Raw genomic sequence first — 10,495 nt, forward strand, 5'->3', positions numbered from 1 at the left:
TCAAAATTTTAGTAACAAAATCATTACTAAAAAAAAAACTCAGATGTGTTTTTGCACTGATGAATAGTCAACTAATAAAACTAAAATTTGAGAATAAGAAACAATTATAAACTGAATGAAATTGCATGGATAAAAAATGACTCATATTTAAAAACTAGTGTCAGCTAGATGATTTAAATGACTCCACATTGGTTTTCTCATAAACTGTCAAATTTTTCTGAAGGAGTAAAAAATAATTCAGTGAAAATATGACAAACTACTTACTCTAGTAAAAAAATTCCACATTGGGAACATTTTCCATTTTAAAAAATCTTAATTTTTATGTATATATTATAAATTTCCTGTTGAAATGAATTAGCAATGTGACTTTATTATTAATAAATAATTATTGAGTATAATCACTATTTTAATTTCTAATTGAAAGTTTAGGTTTACTCTTTAGAAGAAAAATTGTACTAAACCACTTAGAAATTAAGTTTTCAATTACAAAATTTCAAAACCTCTATATAATATGTATAAACTTAAATTTTCAATTAGATTGACAAATTTTATTAATATCTCAAAAATCAAGCTTAGAATGCACATCTTGTGCTTTGTTTATATCATTAAACTTTGGATTCCCTTCACATTCTTCATATTAATGTGTTGTGACATTTGCCTATTTTTAAATTATACAATATAACCTAGATTTCTTTTATAGTAAATTGTTAACATTTAAAATAATAGTAAGCCAAAGAGAACAAAAAGTGAATTTTCTTTAAAAATTTAGAGAACACATTTTGATAAGTATTTATATGTTTACTGATATTGTTCCCATCCCATTTTCAGAATCTGTTCTTGTTTCATTTTTCTCTTATTTTACTTGACAGGCCACTTGAAAACACAACCAGAATTTAAGTTCCCTAACTCTTTATCAAAGAATACATATTTCAAATTTTTCTTTTCTTTTAAGTGCTTGAAAGTGTGTATTGACCTTAACTGCAGTTTATATATTTTCTGGACCTAAAAATTATGAACATCCAAGAAGAATTTTTTAGTTTATATTGCATGCTTTTTAAGTGAACTGAATGACAAAACACAATAATTCTCTCATAATACAAACATTAGGAAAGATGAAAATGTCAAAGCAAAAAGGAAACTTGGAACATAGATCCAGTTGGCTCTACCTGTAAATATAGAAAGTCCGGAGGAAAGAAACAGTGCTTTACTAAGACATATATTACCAAAGACATTTTGGATGAACTGCAAGAGAATTGCTTCTCTCTATTAAAAGGTTTACTGAGTTGAACCTAGAAGATGCTTGAAAATATTTTCTTATAGAATTCCTGAAATCTAAGGAAAAGAAAAATGAGACTGTCACCTGAGTTCTTTACACAATACTGCAGTCTGACAAATGAAGCAAGATTAATGATAGCATATTAAACTAAAAATAAACAATAAAAACTGATTTCACTTTGCAAGAAAAATGTATTTTATAAATACATGGGTTCTTTTACTCTGTGAACCCAATAATTTCATTCCTTGAGAATCTACCATCTAAGAATAAAAAACTAGACATGTAGACAAGGATATTTTGTGATTTTTATGGTGTTAAAACCCATAATCTGGGTGAATGCCATCAAAGAAAATTGGTGAGCCATATTATATGGTCTCCCATGCCATAAAGTATGTTAGACACAAAAATAATATCTGTTATTTGGCAAGATTTTCAGAGATATTTTTAAGTGAGGTAAAAACAAGATACACCAGGAGACCATGACAATTAGCATATTACATTTTGATAGACTTATTTCTATTATTTCTATTTTTGCCTAAGCAAATATAAACATATTATTTTTTTACTAAACTAGATTTTTATATAAATAAAAAAAAAAGATACAAAAAGCATAGGTTCATATGTGTATGTTTCTCTAACAAAAATACATAAGCATGAAAAATATGAAAATGTTTATTAGAAAGTTGTTAACATCAGTGTCCAGGCATAGACAGCAATGCCTGTTAGAATGGGAATGAGAAAAGAGGTACAAACAAAACATGAAAAACAATTAACTGGTTTCGTGAAAAATATGTATGTCTGTATATATAAACACACATATATGTAAATGTACATATACATACATACATATATAGTACCTTGTTTTATAAAATCATGTACATATGCTTGTGTCTCATAAATTATCAAATAAATATTGAGGAAAAGTGGCAAAATTTTATTACAGTCTTTTAGTTTGGCTTTTCAAGTTTAAACCTAATAGGGCAGTACTCTTTCAGCTTTGCGTGTAAAACTTTGGTTTCATTCTTTCTTTATTATGAAGATACATTTAATTAGCTATTAGGAAGTCAATGACCATTCTCTGTCAGGATAGACAAGGTGATTTCAATTTCTATGTCTTCAAGCAGGTCTATCTCCATAATTTCTAAAGATTTTTATCTTTATTATTTATTGTTATTTATAGGTTAATATATAATATTGCACATCCTGAAAATTTGTCCAGAAATGCACTGCTTACACTATGAAATAATTAGCTAATGCAGATCTGAAGGTTGTCCAACAGACATGCACAGATACAATATCTTCATAGGAATTAAAAAGCTTACTTATAGACATGTATAAATGTGTTTACAGTAAATAATGACTGTTTTAATGTGCTAGTAAAATGGTCAAATTTTTAAGTGTCTGGATTCAACCCAGAGCCAATAATTATTTTATTTCATTTGTAACGATGAATATTTCAATTGGATTATTAATTAGGTTATTGCATTCCCTTTCTCTTTATTTTTATGATTGATATGTCAGTTCCTTCATTAATTTTCTCGTTTACTGAAATTGACTTAAATATTCTGAGATGCACCTTCATGGTCCTTCAGTTTATAAGTCTAATAACTTGGTGACCTTGAGTTACACCACTCTTGTATAAAGCAAATTAAATTGTACATAGAAAAGTTGCTGAGAAGAAAACTGAAGATTCTTTGAGATGTTTTATGGATAGAAATCCTAATAGAAGATATGATGTGGGATAAATTATTGTTAGATTTTATTATTTTTAACTAAATTATTTTTGGATCTTACTAATTATTTTAACATTTAAAAAATATAAACAATAGCTTGAAATAATAATGTGCTATGTAAATGAAACAATATGTTTACTCAATTGAAAAGAAGTTACAGGTATTTTTATAAACCTGGTAAACTTAGTCTCAAGATTTGGGTCAGCTACTTAGCACATTCAATTTCATTTATCTCCATGGATTTAAGGTAGTTTCTTCTTTTATTTGACTTCCCTGGTGGCTCAGATGGTAAAGTGTCTGTCTACAATGCAGGAGACCCAGGTTCGAACCCTGGGTTGGGAAGATCCCCTGGAGAAGGAAATGGCAACCCACTCCAGTACTATTGCCTGGAAAATGCCATGGACAGAGAAGCCTGGAAGGCTACAGTCTATGGGGTCGCAAAGAGTCAGACACGACGGAATGAACGGTTTGGTTTGGTTCTTTTATTTTCACAAAATAGAATTTATGAAGCTACTTTTTCATCTGAAATCTGCTGTAAGAGTTGCTTCAGTTTCTTGAATACTTAATCATAGGTTGTGTATGTATGTTAGTCACTTGGTCATGTCTGACGCTATGTGACCCCATGGACTGTAGCCCATCAGGCTCCTCTGTCCATGGACTTCTCCAAGCAGGAATACTGGAGTGGGGTGCCATTCCCTTCTCCAGGAGATCTTCCCAACACAAGGATCAAACCCGGGTCTCCTGCACTGCAGGCAGATTGTTTACTGTTTGAGCCACCAAGGGAAGCCCAATCTTAGGTTATGACTTATATATTTGAAATACATATAACTATTAATGCTATTAAATCCAATATGAATAAAGCTTTATATAAATTAGCCACAAATAGTACTGATTGAGAGAGAAAGAGAAGTGCTGGTCAGCAAAATAAAAATAGCTCTTCTGCCACCTAGTCATAACATTTTAATAGGGAAGAAGTGTTACCATCTTTCTAAATTCCATATATATGCGTTAGTATACTGTATTGGTGTTTTTCTTTCTGGCTTACTTCACTCTGTATAATAGGCTCCAGTTAAACTAATACAGTTATGTAAAGTTTAAAAATAAAATAAAATTAAAAAAAAATAGGGAAGAAGTGATATAAACAAAGCAAATCTTTTAGTGTGCTGTAATTCATTGTGGATATTGAAACCTGGGATTGATAATAGAACTGTCAAAATTTATTTCTGATTTATAATGTCTGAAAGGATCTTAAGTAGAGAAGCCATTGGTACATGCATTAAATAGACAGAATTTTAATTCTTATGAACTGTGTGTAATGAAAGAAATCTCTCCTGACCAGTCATAATAACTTCATTTTTGGTTCTAAAAACAAAGTCTGTAGTATATGTGTGACTCTAGAAGGTGAGAGAGATAGAACACTAGTCTGAAATAACAGATTCAAGGTTTTCCTCAAATGAAGGGTCTGGATACATTGGAAGGTAGAGTTGGAAGGTAGATGTGAGGAACTTCAAGCTTATTTACATAGTTTTTCTGAAAGAGTCAAGGAATATATCCTTTACCTATACTAAAAATTGGTGTTGGGAGGCGGGTGGAAGTATCTTCCCCTGAGGGCCCTCAGATCACTACAGTGGTATTGACATCAAGACCAGGCTAGGATTCTCAGATTTTCTAACTGGAACATTGAACTCTATTAAGCTTTAGGAATTGATTCTTACTCAAAATTACAGGATTCTGACTGATCAATTAAAATGGAAATGAACACATGAATAGACCTACAGATTTTCAGTATTTTAAATACCAGTTTATATGCCATACCATAATCCTTTCTCAGCATTTAGGTACTTGAAAAATCAAATTTTTGTCAGAGAATTGCTTACTGAACAAGAAATCAATATATAATAATAAAGTACTTTATGTGTCTAACAGATTAGATAATTCTCTTCTTTATTCACTGCTGGTTTATTAAAGTGAGATAGTTTTGTTGACTTACTAAAAATACATTTTAAACCACAAGAGAAGCAGCTTGATCCTAAAAAGATTGATACACTGCTTAATGGGTAGTTTAATTTTTGTTATAAAACAGATGAGGAAGGTGTGATCTAAAAATTAAAAATATACATTTTCTTGGTTGATTCAAGTGAGGTGTACAACCATTAATTTAACACTGTATGCATTATATAAATAGGAAAAATGCTTACAGTGTTAAACTCTGTTTAAATCTAAAGTGCTGTGTAAAAGTATAGGATATAAGATTGCCAATAAAAAACAAGGTGAAGGAAAGTAATTTTTTAAAGTAGGTGTAGATTCTTTACTATATGCTCTAAATGTGCTTTTATATGTATTCCAGTGTCGTTCTCTTTTTTCTCTTGTGCTCACAAAAATCTTGTTAACTTTATGAATAGACAAAGCCACTAAAGTTCAGAGGAATAAAATAACATCACTTTTTGAAATTATCTGTAAGTATATTCCCTCCCACATACACACAAAGTATCTTTCATAAACACTGACATTTTATTGTTTTTGTAAATCTCTGTTTTGACTGAACACATGTTTTCAAAGGATCAAACTTTATTTTTTTTATATATACTCTTTATTTCTTTGTAATTTGAGGATGTTCTATATGACATTACAATGATTGTTATAATAAAAATTATATTAATTTTAGTAGTACATGTTCAACAACTTCTACTACTTTTAATTTGTTCTAAAAAGTGAGAAGAGTAGGCTAAACATACTTTTAGCTTTAGTGCCAACCCTTTTGAAAGTAATAGCTTCAATCAATCTTCACCAATATTGGTTATTCTACGTTTTCAAATGTGATCAATTTAGTAGGCACTGGTGGGCTGCCGTCTATGGGGTCGCACAGAGTCAGACACGACTGAAGCGACTTAGCAGTAGCAGCAGCAGCGTCAACTATACATCTCAATTGTTTACTTTTGAAGTTTTATGTTTTTCTTTTTATTATTGATTTTCAAAATATGAACTGTTTATATGAGAATACATTGAATATTTATATTGTGTCTGTTCCTTGTATACTTTTATTATATACTAAGCTAAAATTATTATATAACTATGAATAGTGTCAGTGCAATTATAATAATTTTTATCTTAGACTATTATCCTTCTACAGGACTAGACTATATTTTAATTTTCTGATATTGTACATGGTCTATTTTTTTATAAAGAATATATAATATATATTGGAAAAGAGAATGGCAAGCCATTCCAGTATCCTTGCCTGAAGAATCCCATGAACAGAGAAGCCTGGAGGGCTACAGTCCATGGGGTCACAAAGACAGAACTGAGCAACTAACAGACACCACACACATAAAATATGTATACATATATTTATATGTAGTATAAAGGGTATGTGCCTAATCATTTCTTGATGTTGATACTCATTCCCTTTGTGAGCTTGCCTTGATATTTTATATAGTATATGTTTTCCTAAACTCATATGATTCATTTCCTTGTGTGTGTAACTCTTTACTTCTATCTTATTATACTTTACTTGAATTTAAATATTTATAAATGTTACAAATAATCCACACAAGTTTATTTGTTCAAGTCATATAGTTGTTTTATCTTATCTAAATATACTTTGGAATGATTTTGGAGAAATTTAGACATAAAATCCTATGGGGTTTAGATTGAAATACAGTAAATTTAGGAATCTGCCATCTTTTCATTATAGTCTTCCTACCCAAAGATATGATGTATCTCTCCATTTATTCAAATATTCTTTTATATCACTTAATAAACTTTTATAGCATTGTTTATAGAGGCCATGTTTCTTGGTCATGTCCCTTGTTAAATCTATGCTGTGGCATTTTAATTTCCTGTAGCTAAACTCTTTTCTACTCTTTACTGTTGAGATTCTTCCTCACTTCAGTTCAGTCGCTCAGTCGTATCCAACTCTTTGCTACGCCATGAACTGCAGGACACCAGGCCTTCCTGTCTATTACCAAATCCCAGAGTTTACCCAAACTCATGTCCATTGAGTCGGTGATGCCATCCAGCCATCTCATCCTCTGTCGTCCCCGTCTTCTCCCTCCTTCAATCTTTCCCAGCATTAGGGTCTTTTCAAATGAGTCAGCTCTTCACAACAGGTGGCCAAATAACTGGAGTTTCAGCTTCACTATCAGTCCTTTCATGAACACCCAGGACTGATCTCCTTTAGGATGGACTGGTTGGATCTTCTGGCATTCCAAGGGAGTCTCAAGAGTCTGCTCCAACACCACAGTTCAAAAACATAAATTTTTCTGCACTCAGCTTTCTTTATACTCCAACTCTCACATCCATACATGACTACTGGAAAAACCATAGACTTGACTAGATGGGCCTTTGTTGACAAAGTAATGTCTCTGCTTTTTAATATGCTGTCTAGGTTGGTCATAACTTTCCTTCCAAGGAGTAAGCGTCTTTTAATATGCTGGCTGCAGTCACCATCTGCAGTGATTTTGGAGCCCAATAAATAAAGTCAGTCACTGTTTTCAAATCTATTTACCATGAAGTGATGGGACCAGATACCATGATCTTAGTTTTCTGAATGTTGAGCTTTAAGCCAACTTTTTCACTCTCCTCTTTCACTTTCATCAAGAGGCTATTTAGTTCTTCACTTTCTGCCATAAGGGTGGTGTCATCTGCATATCTGAGGTTATTGATATTTGTCCTGACAATCTTGATTCCAGCCTGTGCTTCATCAGGTGCAGCATACCCCATGATGTACTCTGCATATAAGTTAAATAGGCAGAGTTACAATACACAGCCTTGGTGTACTCTTTTTCCTATTTAGAACCAGTCTGTTGTTCCATGTCCAGTTCTAACTGGTGCTTCTTGACCTGCATACAGTTTTCTCACAGTTTCTTGTGATCCACACCGTCAAATCTTTGGCATAGACAATAAAGCAGAAATAGATGATTTTGTGGAACTCTCTTGCCTTTTTTGATGATCCAACAGATGTTGCATATTTGATCTCTGGTTCCTCTGCCTTTTCTAAAACCAGCTTTAACATCTGGAAGGTCACAGTTCACATATTTTTGAAGCCTAACTTGGAGAATTTTGAGCATTTCTTTACCAGTACGAGAGATGAGTGCAATTGTGTGGTAGTTTGAGCATTATTTGGCATTGCCTTTCTTTGGGATTGGAATGAAAACTGATATTTTCCAGTCCTGTGGCTAGTGCTGAGTTTTCCAAATTTGCTGGCATATTGAATGCAGCACTTTCACAGCATCATCTTTCAGGATTTGAAATAGCTCAACTAGAATTCTATCACATCCACTAGCTTTGTTCATTGTGATGTTTCCTAAGGCCCACTTGACTTCACATTCCAGGATGTCTGGCTCTAGGTGAGTGATCATATCATCATGATTATCTGGGTCATGAAGATGTTTCTTGTACAGTTCTTGTGTGTATTTTTGCCACCAATTCTTAATATCTTCTGCTTATATTAGGTCCTTACCATTTCTGTCCTTTATTGAGCCCATCTTTGCATAAAATGTCCCCTTGATATCTCTAATTTTCTTGAGGTGATCTCTAGTCGTTCCCATTCAATAGTGTTCCTCTATTTTTTGCATTGATCACTGAGGAAGGCTTGCTTATCTCTCATGCTATTCTTTGGAACTCTGCAATATTCTTATCTCCTTTGCTTTTCACTTCTCTACTTTTCACAGCTATTTGTAAGGCCTTCTCAGAGACCCATTTTATTGTTTTGCCTTTCTTTTTCTTGGGGATGGTCTTCATCCCTGTCTCCTGTACAATGTCACGAATCTCCATCCAAATTCACCAGGCACTCTGTCTATCAGATCTCGTCCCTTAAATCTATTTCTCACTTGCACTGTATAATCATAAGGGATTTGATTTAGGTCATACCTGAATGGTCTAGTGGTTTTCCCTACTTTCTTCAATTTAAGTCTGAATTTGGCAATAAGAAGTTCATAATCTGAGCCACAGTCAGCTCCCGGTCTTGTTTTTGATGACTGTATAGAGCTTCTCCATCTTTGGCTGCAAAGAATGCAATAAATTTGATTTTCGGGTTGATCACCTGGTGATGTCTATGTGTAGAGTCTTCTCTTCTGTTGTCGGAAGAGGGTGTTTGCTATGATGAGTGTGTTCCTTGGCAAAACTCTATGAGACTTTGCCTTGCTTCATACTGTACACCAGGGCCAAATTTGCTTGTTACTCCAGGTGTTTCTTAACTTCCTACTTTTGCATTCCAGTCCCCTATATGAAAATGATATCTTTTTTAGGTGTTAGTTATAAAAGGTCTTGTATGTCTTCATAGAAATGTTCAACTTCAGCTTCTTCAGAATTACTGTCATGGCATAGACTCAGATTACCATGATATTGAATGATTTGCCTTGGACGAACAGAGATCATTCTGTTGTTTTTGAGTTTACATGCAAGTACTGTATTTTGGACTCTTGTGTTGATTCTGACAGCTACTCCATCTTCTAAGGGATCCTTGCCCACAGTACAGTTCAGTCACTGAGTCGTGTCTGACTCTTTGAAACCCCATGAATTGCAGCACTCCAGGCTTCCCTGTCGATTACCAACTGCTGGAGTTCACTCAAACCCACGTCCACTGAGTTGGTGATGCAATCTAGCCATCTCATCTTCTGTCGTCCCCTTTTCCTCCTGCCCCAAATCCCTCCCAGCAACAGAGTCTTTTCCAATGAGTCAACTCTTCGCATGAGGTGGCCAAAGTACTGGAGTTTCAGCTTTAGCATCATTCCTTCCAAAGAACACCCAGGACTGATCTCCTTCAGAATGGACTGACAGGATCTCCTTGCAGTCCAAGGGACTCTAAAAAGCCTTCTCCAACACCACAGTTCAAAAGCATCAATTCTTCAGCGCTCAGCTTTCTTCACAGTCCAACTCTAACATTCATACATGACTACCGGAAAAACCATTGCCTTGACTAGACAGATCTTTGCTGTCAAAGTAATGCCTCTACTTGTTAATATGATATCTAGGTTGGTCATAACTTTCCTTCCAAAGAGTAAGGGTCTTTTAATTTCATGGCTGCAATCACCATCTGCAGTGATTTTGGAGCCCAAAAAAATAAAGTCTGACACTGTTTCCCCATCTATTTCCCATGAAGTGATGGGACCAGATGCCATGATCTTCGTTTTCTGAATGTTGAGCTTTAAGCCAACTTTTTCACTCTTCTCTTTCACTTTAGTCAAGTGGCTTTTTAGCTCCTCTTCACATTCTGCCCTAAGGGTGGTGTCATCTGCATAACTGAGGTTATTGATAGTTCTCCCGGCAATCTTGATTCCAGCTTGTGCTTCGTCTAGCCCAGCGTTTTTCATGATGTACTCTGCGTATAAGTTAAATAAGCAGGGTGACAATATACAGCCTTGACCTACTACTTTTCCTATTTGGAACCAGTCTGTTGTTCCATGTCAAGTTTTTACTGTTGCTTCCTTACCTGCATACAGGTTTCACAAGAGGCAGGTCAGGTGTTCTGGTATTCCCATCTCTT

General features: G+C 33.9%; 1 non-coding gene across 1 annotated transcript; it reads left to right on the forward strand.

Moving 5' to 3' along the window:
- Nucleotides 1-3,279: 3,279 nt before the first annotated feature.
- Nucleotides 3,280-3,351, forward strand: TRNAC-ACA. Its single transcript has one exon. It is a non-coding gene; the product is annotated as a tRNA-Cys (tRNA).
- The last annotated feature ends 7,144 nt before the right edge of the window (nt 3,352-10,495 follow it).

Source organism: Bubalus bubalis, chromosome 7, assembly GCF_019923935.1.
Source record: "Bubalus bubalis isolate 160015118507 breed Murrah chromosome 7, NDDB_SH_1, whole genome shotgun sequence".
NCBI lineage: Eukaryota > Metazoa > Chordata > Mammalia > Artiodactyla > Bovidae > Bubalus > Bubalus bubalis.